Source organism: Herpailurus yagouaroundi, unplaced genomic scaffold (genome assembly GCF_014898765.1).
Source record: "Herpailurus yagouaroundi ecotype Mexico unplaced genomic scaffold, PumYag 159, whole genome shotgun sequence".
In the NCBI taxonomy this organism is placed as follows: domain Eukaryota; kingdom Metazoa; phylum Chordata; class Mammalia; order Carnivora; family Felidae; genus Herpailurus; species Herpailurus yagouaroundi.
The window spans coordinates 72,850,568-72,865,062 of NW_024412400.1; the positions used below are offsets into that span (position 1 = coordinate 72,850,568).

At 35.1% G+C, this 14,495-nt stretch overlaps 1 long non-coding RNA gene across 1 annotated transcript in view; it reads right to left on the reverse strand.

Annotated features, from left to right (window-relative positions):
* The window catches only part of LOC121034034 (uncharacterized), a 238,681-nt gene that overhangs the window by 112,153 nt on the left and 112,033 nt on the right, over window positions 1-14,495 (reverse strand). Inside the window, exon 3 of the long non-coding RNA XR_005792256.1 lies at window positions 5,048-5,125. This is a non-coding gene — a long non-coding RNA (uncharacterized LOC121034034). The remainder of the gene's footprint in view (window positions 1-5,047; window positions 5,126-14,495) is intronic.

A 14,495-nucleotide genomic window follows, 5' to 3' on the forward strand; every position in this document is an offset into this window, starting at 1 on the left:
CAAATTAGTTAATGTATAGTGTTATAACGATTTTAGGAGTATAATTTAGTGATCCGTCACTTACATACAACAGCCAGTGCTCATCCCAAGTGCCCTCCTTAATGCCTATCACCCATTTAGCGTATCCCCCCCACCCAATATCCTCCAGTAACCCTCAGTTTGTTCTCTGTATTTAAGAGTCTTTTATGGTTTGCCTCTCTCTCTGTTTTTATATTTTTGTGCCCCTCTCCCTAAGTTCATCTGTTTTGTTTCTTAAATTCCACATATGAATGAAATCATATATTTGTCTTTCTCTGAGTTATTTCACTTAGCATAGCACACTCTAATTTCATCCACATTGTTGCAAATGGCAAGATTTCATTCTTGTTGATCACTAATATTCCACTGTGTAAATGTGTGTGTGTATATATATATATGTGTATATATATATATATATATATATATATATATATTTATATACATATATATACATATATATATCACATTTTATTTATCCATTCATCAGTTATCCCTTGGTTTTTAAAGCTCTACATCTTTTCTTTTGTACTCTAGCTTCACTGATCCCTTCTTCTTAGTCTCTTTTTATGAGTTCTCCTCTTCTCTCCAGCCTCTTAATGTTGGAATACATCCAAGCCTCCTTTGATGATTTCATCCAGACTCTGGGCTTCAAAAGCCATCTATATACTGACAACATCCAGTTCAATGTTCTCCTAGAACTTCAGAATTGTGTATCCCACTGCTATTCAACATCCACTCTAATATTTAATAAATATATTAAAGTTTTCATGACCAAGACTAAAACTCCTGATCTTCTCATTAAAATCTATCCCTCCTCAATTTTTTCCATCTCATTTAATGCCAACCCCATTTTTTCCAGTTGCTCAGTCCTAAAAACTTGCAGTCATTCCTAAAACATCTTTCTCATATCCCACACCAAATTCATCAAGAAATCTTGTTGGATATATCTGCAAAATATATCCAAGATCTAACCAATTTGTACCACCTCTCCCATTACCATCCTGGTCTAAATATCCATCATCTCTTACCTAGATTACTGCAATAGCCTCCTAATTGGTCTCTGCATTATACTCTTAACTTTAATATTTATTAAACAGCAGCCAAAGTGATCCTTTTAAAATGTAAGTTATAGTATATTTCACTCCTTTACTCAAAGCTATCCAAGGACTCCTCTTTTCAAGGAGAGTAAAAGTCGAAGTTCTTACAGTGCCCTTGTAGGATACTCTCACATAGCTCTACAGTCTCTGTCGTGTTAACTGTGATCTCTTCCCACACTCCTCCTCACATACTCACTCTGTTATAGCCATACAGGTTCTCTTGCTGTCTCTCAAACACACAAGATACTGTCTCATTTGAAAGACATTTACTCTAGCTGTTCTTTGGCCTAGAACATTCTTCTCCTTCATGTCCACTTGGCTAACTCTCTCATGAAAAGATCATCTTAATGAGACCTATTCTGACCTCCTTTTATATATTATAATCTGTACTATCACTTTCCAGCACTCCCTAACTCCTTTAAGTTGCTTTACTTTTAGTTTTTCCACAGCACGTACATCAACTAGCTTATTATATTTTTCATTTATTTATTGTGTTTCCTGTTTTTTGTGTGTATCTTCTCCTACTAGAACAAAGTCAGAAAACTTTGCTTGTTCCCTGATGACCCCCAAGAGCCTTGAAGAGCTCCATCTATGATAATCCCTCCATGTATTCAATTAAATGTTGAGTTAATGTTGAATGAATGAAAGATTACTCTTACTACTGTGTGAATACTGAACTTTGGTGGGGCAAGTATTAGGAGGTTACTGCAATGGTCCAGATGAGAGACACGAGTAGTCTGCTCCAGGGTGATAGTAATGGTGAGAGAGAGAAGTGACACAGCCAAAATGTAGTTGAGATATTTATAATGATAAATCTATTATAGATGAGGGGTGGGAAGTGGGAGAAGGGAAAAAATCAAGAATAATCCTTACATTTCCTGGATGAGGACCTGGGTGGCTAATTATGTTATGGAATGATTAAGAGGACAAGAAAACAAAGTAGGGGATGGATCAGGAGTCCATATTGAATGGCAAGTTTTAGGTGAATCTTCTAACAGGTAATTTCAAGCAAGGGATTAGAAAAAAGAGTGAAAATTAAAGTTCTCACCTATGTTTAGAAATTTTGGAATTATCAATATAAGAACAGAATTAAAATATATAGGAATGGGCAGATGAGAGAGTAGATACATTTTAATCATCTCTTGAAGAGGATCTTACTTTGGTCCTTGGATGAGAGTAAATGATACTAAGAAGAAGTAGTGAGGTGGGAGAAAAGCAGAAGGAAATAGCATGGTAAGAGCCAAGAGACAAAAATATTTCAAGAAGCTGTCAAGTGTTCATGCCTTTGGAAACACATACATCATTTGTGGCACCATTGGTGGATGTAGTCTCAGTGAAATGGTGAAGGTAGAAGTCAAATTATGTTCCAATATACCACTATGCTTCCTTGTAATTTCATTACAGCAGGAAGTAAAATTCCTATAATCTTTCAGTCTAAAAAGGTCAACACAATTATATACTTAACCACTCAAGGGTAACAAAAGGTAAGAAGTAGTAGACAAGTACTGTAGATATGAAATTGTGTTTTGAATGCACAGAGCTGGCTGGGTATATTGAACTGGTAGTAACACCAAGCAGTACCACTGATGATCACAGAATCTAAGGAATGGAAATAATAGTGAAGTAACATCTCAGAGGGAGAAAATGTATGGCATGCAAATCTATTGTAATCAATCACAGCACTTCCTCGTGAGCTTGGACAGTGTCAGAGGCCCATTGGACTCCAGGCAGGCTTTACCAGTTGATCACAGTTGGCAGGGGAATTAAACCAATTTGCCATCCTTATCCTAACTCCCATCCAGGTCCCATCACCTTGACTAATCCCATTTACTTCACCTCTACAAGATCACAAGCAGTTGGGGTACCTAGGTGGCTCAGTCGGTTAAGCGTCCGACTTCAGCTCAGGTCATGATCTCATGTTTCATGGGTTTGAACCTTATGTCAGGCTGTGTTGACAGCTCAGAGCCTGGAGCCTACTTTGAATTCTGTATCTTCCTTTCTCTCCCTCTACCCCTCCCCTACTCATGCTATCTCTCTGTTTCTCAAAAATAAATAAATGTTAAAAAAATTTTTTTTTTTTTTAAATTTTTTTTTAAAATAAAAAATTTTTTTAAAAAAAGACCACAAGTAGTCATTGAGCTTCTGCTTCAATAGGGATAGGAAAATTCTTTTTTTGAGGCTGAGCCAAAAGTTGCTCCCACTATCCTCCACTCCTTAGGAGTTACTAGGACTCCAAGAGCCACCAAAATCTTTTTTGAATTCAAATATCAACCTTTCAGGGTTTTTAAGACAACGGTTACATTTCCCTAGAATTTTCTCATCTCCCAAGGAAGTAGCTTAAGCATCTTTATCAAAGGAGCTAATGTTACATAGTTTCTAGTCTCATACCACCTTCCTCACTTTGCCAGAACTCCCACCTGCCTGAAAAACATACACACCTCCACTGTCATGCTTTACATGCTCAGACTGAACTAGAAAACTGAAATACTGACCATAAACAACAGAGAAAAGCATCTATATCTAACTTACGTGTAGTCCCAGCTACCAGATGCTAAAAGCTTTCCCCCAAGGACAGCAGGGGGAGTAAGAACAAGTCTAAAGGGCTCCATGGGGATAAAGGGAGATGATGCAAAGCAGGAATATGTTCCAGCTGTTGGAACTTCAGCAGTCTAACTACTGAGTGGAACAGATGATACATTCCAAGACGTTTTTCCCTTGGGCCATGTGAATTTTAGGGTTGAAGAATATAGCAGAATAAAAATAGGTTCTGAATAAAATTACAGCATATTGAAGATGAATAAATTTGGCTCTAATAGCCTAATAGAATAGGCTGCATTATCTTTTAGCCAGTTTTTACATAAAGGAAATGCTATTCTCAACTTCTCGCAAGCATTTCAAAGGAAAAACTTTTACTTGAATTTTTAAGCTTCACATGAGTTAGTTTATTAGAGCAACATGGAGAATTAATCAAAACAAAAGCATTATATTTTACTTCCAAATAGATTTTAAACACCTTAAGGGCAAGGACCTTTTTCTTTTTTCTTGTATTTCATCCAGTGATTAGAATATGAAGGATACTCAAGTTATGTGCTTATTAAAGTAAGAATAATGAATAAGTGAAAACATTTTATAAGCATGTGAATGTCTTAAACTTTTGGTTATTTCTTCATTGTCTTTATTACTGGATATGCAGAAATAATCAAAAATTTCAAATTGTTTTTTGAAATTTGATCTATCTCTCTTGTGTATCCCACTGATAACCACAAGCAGCTTAAACAAATCATACTGAAAAGCATTGAGGCCTTCCATTTACACAAGACAAGAAGAATTCATCTTCTCTTCTCTGTCCTTGGCTCTCCTGTCATTGCTTATAACTTTTTATGATCATCAGCAGTTTCTCTTAAATAGTGTTCTGTTACTCAGAAACTCCAACTACAACCATCTCTTTATAGGACATCATGAATGTTTTAGTTTGGGTTGAGAGTCTCCCAGCCTTGCTTTTTTCCTTTTTCTTTATTCAGTGCTTGACCCCATTGTTTCAGTTTCTAGTAAGTCTTGTCACTTCCACTAATAAGAAAGAATGGAGTCTCACTGCCTTAGATCCCATATCTCATGAGGAATAGATCTGTTGGCTATACATAAACTTTTAAATTCATGAGACTTCTTGAATAAGAAGTTGTCAAAATAACATTGGCAGTGGTTGAGTAATTTGAAAAACTAAATTAAGATACTTCCCAAGGGTGAGTTTAGAGAATCCTGGCTTAATCTTTCTGAGATAAACACTTATCAAAATGAAAAATTCTTAGGATAAAGCCATTTTCAAACTATGGACAAGAAACTCAAGGATGATTTGTTATAGTCTTAAGGACACAGGGATATAGAGCAAAGGATGCTATTACTTTTTGAGTAAATAAAATTTGAACTTTACTTACATGAATTGCTACATCCCCCTAACCTTTAGCCAGAAGATTCTCCTTGTAAAAGCATCTGTGTTATTATGTTCTTTCATGCTGCAAATACTTTTTAAGTTGGATATCACTTCAATCTTATGTCACTCATTCCAGTTTTACTAGTATTTTTTCATGATAATCCTCATAATGCCAAACATTATGTCTCAAACTATGCCAAACATGTATATATGTGGTTAAGTATGTACATATGCACATATCCATTTGGATGCACCCTTGTAAGATAAGAGCTTATTTCCTTGATTCTTTATTAACTAAAGAGGTTCATACTTTTTCCTTAAAAGTAAGTCAAAGAGAATCATAACATTTTAATGCTGCAAAATTCCCCAGAGATCATATGGTTCAAAATTTTCATTTTACATATGAAGTAACTGAGGCCCAGAGTTTAAATGTCTAGGCAACTATTACAGGGTACAATTTAAATAAATGAGCTCAAAACAGCTCATTTATTGGCCTGAAATGACCCTAGTCCTCTCCTACCTGGTCTTAAATTCCTATTACCTTCACAATGCCTTGCACTTAAAGTGTTTATATCAATTAATCAATTGGGATTAGGTAAATGGAATCATTGTTCTTTTATGAACACTGTTAAAACTGGGGCTGAAATAAGAAAAATGATAAACTAAGCACAATGTGTTTTTGATATCCCTCTTGGCCCCCTTTTCCCCCTCTTGCTTTTTTCGTTTACATCCTCAGAGGACTCTTCTGAAGTAGCGCCACTTCTACTGGGGTTTTAAATTCCCAGCAGTGACCCAGATCTTTCTTTTTTTTTAATTTTATTTTTTATTTTTTTTAATTTACATCCAAATTAGTTAGCATATAGTGCAACAATGATTTCAGGAGTAGATTCCTTAGTGCCCCTTACCCATTTAGCCCATCCCCCCTCCCACAACCCCCCCAGTAACCCTCAGTTTGTTCTCCATATTTATGAGTCTCTTCTGTTTTGTCCCCCTCCCTGTTTTTATATTATTTTTGTTTCCCTTCCCTTATGTTCATCTGTTTTGTCTCTTAAAGTCCTCATATGAGTGAAGTCATATGATTTTTGTCTTTCTCTGACTGACTAATTTCACTTAGCGTAATACCCTCCAGTTCCATCCACATAGTTACAAATGGCAAGATTTCATTCTTTTTGATTGCTGAGTAATACTCCATTGTATATATATATAGCACATCTTCTTTATCCATTCATCCATCGAGGGACATTTGGGCTCTTTCCATACTTCGGCTATTGTTGATAGTGCTGCTATACACATGGGGGTGCATGTGTCCCTTTGAAACAGCACAGCTGTATCCCTTGGATAAATGTCTAGTAGTGCAATTGCTGGGTGGTAGGGTAGTTCTATTTTTAGTTTTTTGAGGAACCCAGATCTTTCTATATTACCTCACTGACTAGCCAAACTTACTTGAGATGATTCTATTAATCTATGTAACAAGGCCCTGCTATGGTAGACTATAATCTAGAGGCCACTACTATTTTCCCAATCCTTCAAACAACTTATATAATCTATAAGTCACTAGCATTTCAAATATTGAATCATGATATAAGGCTCCCCATATCTCATAGTTTTAAATATTGACCTCTAATGAAGTAAATCTAGAACAGCAATGAGTCATAGGTGGGTATGCCACTCCACAAACTCAACCCCTCAACAGTGTACCATTATAATTCTTCTAGTTATTGCCTTTGTTTCACAACTGCCCCTACATGTCTCCCACTAGAGACATTCTCGACATTCTCCTGTGTCAATTGCAAGGATTCAAGTAAAGAGCATTTTATTTCTCCATCCAAAAAAAAGCTTATGAAATTTTTATCTGGCTAATCTAATGGTCTCTATTTTAGAGTACCAATGTGTCAATTCACTCTTTCTAGTATTATGTTTGGTTTGGTTTGGTTTGGTTTTTTAAGATCAATTGAAGTTTCCTATCTTAACAATGTAGTTAATTATGCTCACCTAGTAACATCGATAAGAACAATGGAATATTTACTGAATACTTCCTATGTGTTGGTTAGTTAGACACATTACAAGCTTTGTCTCATATAATCATTTCAACACATTGACCTATATGCTATTAACAACTCTTGTTTTGTTTATGTGTTAACTGTTACGTGTGTAATCTTGGGAAAATTACTTGACCTTTCTAGATTTTCTAAAATGGGAATAATATTAATCTCATTGAGGATTCAGTAAAATAATCCATAATTCACATAAGATGTTTGTGCCTGACCTATAGTAAGTGCTCCATAAATGTTAGCATTCACTGAGTAACTTGCCCCAGATCATATAGCTAATAAGTGGTAAAGCCAGGGATCAAAGCCAGACAGTCAGCCTCGAGAGATACACTAAACTGGCACCAAAATGGTATGCATAAAGCCCTTATAAATTAGTGATTATTATCAAATTTGAGAGGCCTAAATTGTGAAGCATGAAAACAGATATCTCCTTAGAGTATGCTTTCCCAAATGAACTTTAAGTTTGATTCCTGAAATTTTTAGTTTTAGGTTTTACTATCTCCTTCAACAAATTTAAAATTCTGAAGCAGCAGTCTTATATTTAACATTCATTATAAATGCTAACACATAAATGTTATCAATGAAAAATTAAGTCCAAGACAATATTAACAAAGGTATAAAGATTTGTAGCAAGGAAACCCATCTTTTGTTTCAACAGAGTTTCAAAAGTTTTAGTAAGGAGACTAAGTATTATGCAGGAAATACTGAGACAATCTCTGATTGGCAAGTGTTCCATAAAGGTGGGGATTCTGGAAGTAGAAGAAGACTTTCCAATTGGTCTTCAGATAAACTGACAGTCTTTGGCTGACTATAAAAAGGCTAGCAGAAGTTTAGAGACATTTCAAAAAGAGGAAGGGAAAATCCTCTGCTTCTCTTTGGGGCAATTCCTGGAACAAGTGGGGTTGATGGTGGCTGTTATGGCAGATCATTTCTCAGTATTCCTAAGTAATGTTCATCAGAAAACCCTGTGAGGAAGGTGGGCCATACATTCTTATTCCTCCATTGCCAGTGAAGAAATAGTAGCTTATGAATTAAGGGTTCCCAAGGCCACACAGCTATTAAAGTGACGAACCTAGACTAGAATCTAAATTTTCTCCTCCCCTTTTCATTGTTCTTTCCACCATGTCATGTTGATTCCATACCTCTTTTGTTTTGATTGGAACTAGGAATCCTTTATTTAATGTCTATTCAAAATATATTTTTACCACATTCTAGAGAAATAATTTGGAAATCATTTTATTCCCACTGGACATTAGAAAGAATTTTACTTTCTGAAGATGAAAGCTGTATGTAGTGTTATTTAAAAGTTTCTCCTGTTGATCTCTAGAAGAAAAGTTTGCTAATCTGATCTTTTGCCTCCCTTAAATATCTCTTAAAAATTATGTAAAAACTGTGCAAGCACTATCCATTTTGCACATAAATGTATTTTATGCATAAGATGTATTTTTTCTTATTTTAGCCTAAGACTTATTCTGTACTTCTTATTTCTTCTTTGACAGCTAAAGCTACTGAGTTAGAAGAATCTTTCTTGTAACTGGTAAAGTGGTCAGTTAAACACATAGGGACTTTTTTCCTATACATACAATTTCCTCTCCATTTTTGTAAAGTCTGGCCTCAAGCAATTTCTCCTTGCTCAAAAATAGCATGACACAGGAGATTGAGGTCATTTAGGTGCCTGAGCAACAGAGCAAGCACCAGGAGACTTGCATAACTGGTTTTAATGAATACCTTAAAAATACAGTTGCAGAGTTCATATTCTAAAACCTTTTGTAACTGTCAAACAATTAGTAACTGTAGATGAAAATACAAACTGGGACCACAACAATCTCCATTATTTTATCCTCTTTCTCTCCCCTAACTCTACCCTCAGCAGTGTGAAGATTACTGATGCTGGCAAGTGAATTTTAAAAATTAAAGTCATCATTCCCAAGAAAATTATATCCATTTTGATTACGGAAATTAGTGGTAATTACTATAATCCATCTTTGGTAATACAAATACGTTTTCTGGAAATTGCAAAGAAACTATATATTAAGATTTAAACTAAAGATTTAAACTAAAAATCTACAGAGGAAGGCCAGTATAACCTCCAAGGGTTGCTTTTTTTTAACTCAATTGCTGATTTTTGAGAAAGGAATTTAGTTTATAATTGGCTATTAGCATGCATTAAAGAAAAATAAGAAGGGGGTTACAAACTAGCAAAACTATAAAGGCAAACTAAACCTTTTCTGTGATCAATGTAATAGTCTTGGGGAAGGGAAAAGAGAAAGGACCAATGGGTTGCCTGTTCTTGAAGCAGTTCTTCATTAGCTGCTGAGAAAAACCAGACACTGAGACCAAGACATTCCAAAGAGGGAACATGACCGCAAGTGCTCTCATTTCAAGCTAAAAAGTTTGTGGGCTAATGGAAGAATAGTGAAGGATTACTGAAAAAGGTAATGGATTGTACCTTAAACATTTACCTCCATACTTTTTTTTTTCTAAGATATCATCTTCTTTTAAAATTTATTTATTTAAAAATCAAGTTAGTTAACATACATTGTACTATTGGTTTCAGGACCAGAACCCAGTGATTCATCTCTCACATTTAACACCCAGTGCTCATCCCAACAAGGGCCCATTTTAATGCCCATCACCTACTTAGCCCATCCCCCCACCTACCTCCCATCAATTTGTTCTCTGTATTTAAGAGTCTCTTATGGTTTGCCTCCCACTCCCTTTTCATTTTTCCTTCCTTCTCCTATGTTCATCTGTTTTGTTTCTTAAGTTCCATACATGAGTGAAATCATACGGTATTTGTCTTTCTCTGACTGAATTGTTTTGCTTAGCATAATACACTCTAGTTATATCCACATTATTGCAAATGGCAAGATTTCATTCTTTTTGAATGTCAAGTAGTATTCCATTGTATATATCTTCTTTATCCATTCATCAGTCTATAGACATATGGGCTCTTTCCATAATATGGCTATTATTGATAGTGCCGCTATAAACATTGGGGTGCATGTGCCTCTTCAAATTAGCATTTTTTGTATCCTTTGGGTAAATACCTAATATGCTGAAAACTATAGAAAACTTATGAAAGAAACTGAAGAAGACACAAAGAAATGGAAAAACATTCCATACTCATGGATTGGAAGAACAAATATTGTTAAAATATCTATACTACCCAAAGCAATCTATACATTCAATGTAATCCCTATCAAAATACCACCATCATTCTTCACAAAGCTAGAACAAACAATCCTAAAATTTGTATGGAAGCAGAAAAGATCCCTAATAGTCACAGTAATGTTGAAAAAGAAAACCAAAGCTGGAAGCATCACAATTCTGGACTTCAAGCTGTATTATAAAGCTGTAATCATCAAGTAAGTGTACTATTGGCACAAAAACAGACACATAGATCTAAGTTATCATCCTTAAAATAGTGGTGGTTTAACATTGTTTAAGCTTGACAAAAGCAGAGCTTATTTTTTAGATAAAAGAAAAATACACAGAAAACTAAATCATAGAGATACAAGAAGAACACTACTGCTTAGAAATCCTTGAGAATGGTTCTAGAACTTAAATCTTTCATTTTGGAAAGATTGGAACTAACAACAGTAGCAGCTATTGTTACCTGGTGGCAGTATATCGAGGTAGGAGAATAATCTTTTGAAAAAATGGTATTAACTTCTTAAATACAGAATCTAAAAATGAAGACGTGATGTCTAATGAATTGCCAAGACTTTTTTTTTCTTGGCCTGGATTGAATGATGATTTGTTTGCCTGAGGTCTCCTTTCATTTACTTTTTTTCCCTCAAAGTTAGTCAAAGCTGAGAGTATCATTGTAATAAGCTAGCTTAAACTTTCAAGTATATGTACTTAGCTTAGGTAAGAGCTCTACGAAGTAATCTAAGTGTCAATTTGTAGAACAGTTAATTGGATCATTAAACAACTACCTAATTTGATTACTATAAAAGCTCAATTAACAGGGATGTGAAATGGATGATTTCATAATTTCATCCATATTGCAGCTAAACTGAATAGGCCATGTGGCCCACAGATTTATTGCTCAGTGATTGGCCATTAAGACAAGCAAGAAAATAATGAATATAGGTCTCATCTGTGAAGACTGTACTCTGACATTACAAGGGCTCCCAGAAGTGACTAAATACATACACATACAGACACACACACACACACACACATATATTCTCTTTCTTCTGTATTACTTTCCCCATACCACATGACTTCCAAATCACAAGTTAGGACTACCTGTTTAAGGTCCAAAATTAGGACTAAGTTTCCAGCTTCCCACTAGTTTTTGGCTGTCCTTTCCAACAGTAAAATCAAGACCAAAGAAAAGAAAAAGAAAACTACATACACCTAAGTCCTACTGTGCCAGGAATTTTCATTCATAGCATTAATTAAATCTTCACAACTATCGAGCATGAAAAGTGCTATTATTCCCACTGTCTAGAAGAGGGTCTTCAGGCTCAGGGAGGTTAAGGAGGCAGTCAAAAAGTACTTAAATACAGAAGTATTGAGTGACAAAAGTACAAGTCTCCTCCAACCACTCCCCTTCTCACATAGTTTTAAATTTCACTTTTCAAAGGGAATTATCTTTTTTTCTGATGACGTGATCATCATAAAAATTAAAATCATATAAAGTTAAAAGATCACCTCTCTGCCAATTTAGACACATCATACACACCCCCCAAATATGACCATATGGCAATCCTGGCAGCTGGCTCCTTCCCTTGAGGAAACATCCCTGACTGTTCAATTATTTTAATTTTTATTGAGCTGAAGTCAAATCGACTTACTAAGGCGATGCAGAATAAATAAAATTTTTCTTCTATGTTAAAAGCTTTTCCAATACTGCATTTGAAAACAATTCTCATGCCCCAACTTAAAATTTTCTTCTTCAGGCTTACCATGCCCAGTTCTTTCAACTCTCTCTCTCATATGATAAGGTCTCCAGCTGTAGAATTTTTCTGGATAATATCTTGGAATTAACAATATTCCAGATATAGATTGATCCGCTGTAAAATGCTTAACTCTCTGAATTTGGACACTTGATTTTAAAGTCATTACTTTCATGACTGAAATCTAGGTTTGCATTTACTTTCTAGGGCATTTATAGAAACTTTTCTGCTCCTAATGAGTTTAGAGCCAATTAAAATGCCAAAGTAATTTTGCCAGATCATCTCCTTTCTATATGTGAACACTGATCTGTCTTAATCTAATTGTGTATTCTCCACATTAATTCCTACCATGCTACTATTATTTGCCTATAATCCAAACCTGCCAAAAATTTTTAACCTTTTCTATCATGCAGTAAATTAATTACCCCTGGAAGCGATTTCCAACTTAACCCATTCACCCCTATGTCTTCAGGTCACTAATAAAATTGTGAATCAGGTTAGAACAAAGGTCATAGCCTTGTAATTTGTCACTCAAAACAACCCCTCCAACTTGATATCAATCCATTAATCAACTGCCATTGTGTACCATGCCATGATGCAATGGACAAAAAAATCACTCAGTGGTACTTCGAATTAGCCCTAAATACCTCCCATATTTCACTTAGTGATTGCAGCATAAAATGTGATAAAATTACATAATGGTTGCATTCAAGATGACACAGGGCCATCATTTTTTTTGTTCACTGTTATGTATGTATTATAGGGTATATTAGAAAAGTTATCACTGGTACATAATAGATATTTTCTTTTAGAATAAGGCTAAGTTTAAGTTTTAAGCAACAAGTTGATTTAAAGAAAAATTTTAGGTATATAAAAGTAGAAATGAGGGGTGCCTGGGTGGCTCAGTTGGTTAAGTGTCTGACTTCAGCTCAGGTCATGGTCTCACGGTCTGTGGGTTCGAGCCCCGCGTCGGGCTCTGTGCTGACAGCTCAGAGCCTGGAGCCTATTTCAGATTCTGTGTCTCCCTCTTTCTCTGACCCTCCCCTGTTCATGCTCTCTCTCTGTCTCAAAAATAAATAAATGTTAAAAGTAGAAATGCTGCGTGAATATGGCAAAAAAAATATTAAAGTGTTAAAAAAATGACTGAAAGTAGGGAAACCCTGAATACAGAAAATACAGAAAACCTTGTGGTTTTCAATACACAATATGCATCATCTGATCCACATAAAACCTCAATAGAGAGTACATGAGGGACATCAAATATGTACAGAATGCCTTACAGAATATATAGCCACGATTCAGTAAGTTTCAAAAAAAAAAAAAAAAAACCAGGAAAAGAGTTTCACACAATTTTACTTGTCCTAAGCAAACATTTACAGGTTCCTAGGAATCAACACCTGCCTCTTAATACTTTATAAAGGTAGGCAGGGTTAAAATATAACAATAGAAATGTACTTTTCAGTATTTTCTCTAAAATACTCACAAGTCATCTATCTGATAATGTGCTTTATGGCCTAAAGCTTGTGAGTCTATGACTTCTAGCATACTTTTACACCCATTATGAAAACTGGAATATTGCCTATCTCTAGTCCTTTGATACTTACACTACCCAAAATTCCTCCAAGATACCTGGCAATAGTTCCTAAATCACAATTACTCTAGCATGTATTTCATTTGACCCTGAGGACTTGAATTAATGTAAACCATCTATATACTCTCGTCAATCAGTCAATAACCATTCTGAACATTCACTAAGTGCTGAGCAATACGTTTAAAATTGTTTCTCCTGAGAAGCTTAGAGTTTAGCAGAGAAGAAATACATGTAAATAAATACACATTTACTTACAATATGACAAATGCTGCAATAGAAATATGTGCAGAATGCCATGTGGATACAAAGGAAAAGCTATCTACCTTTGCATGGCTTTAAAAAGGTGGAGACATGTGAGTTGAGTTTGGTCTTAAAACTGTCCATGAATTTCCCCAAAACAGAGGAGCATTTGCACAAAAGGATTAGTAGATCCAAAATTCAGGAAATACTAAAAAGGTTAGCAAAATTTTTGAAAACTTTCAAAAACCATGAAAGGAATAGACAGATGAGATGAAAGTTCACAACATACCATGATGGGCTTTATGTACCATGATAAGTTTAGGTGTAATTCTATAAAGTATATAGAACCAAAAAAAAAAAATGTTTTTAAGTAGGGGAATGACAGGATTTATTTTTACAGAAATAATTTTTGGGAGTAAAGAAGTGGTCTTCTTTACTTGATTGGAAGGTGAGGGAAGGAAATGTATGCCAAGAAACAACAAGAACTTTTTAAAGGAGGTTGCTGAGATAATGCAGGAAAACAATAATGAGGGCAACAATCAAGGTGCTATATTATTTGAGCCTTCAATTTCTCATCAACGTGTTCTGCCAATTTAATAATAAGTTTTGATAGAAGAGGTGAAAAAAATAGAGGACTCATTCTACTATTTTTCCATCACC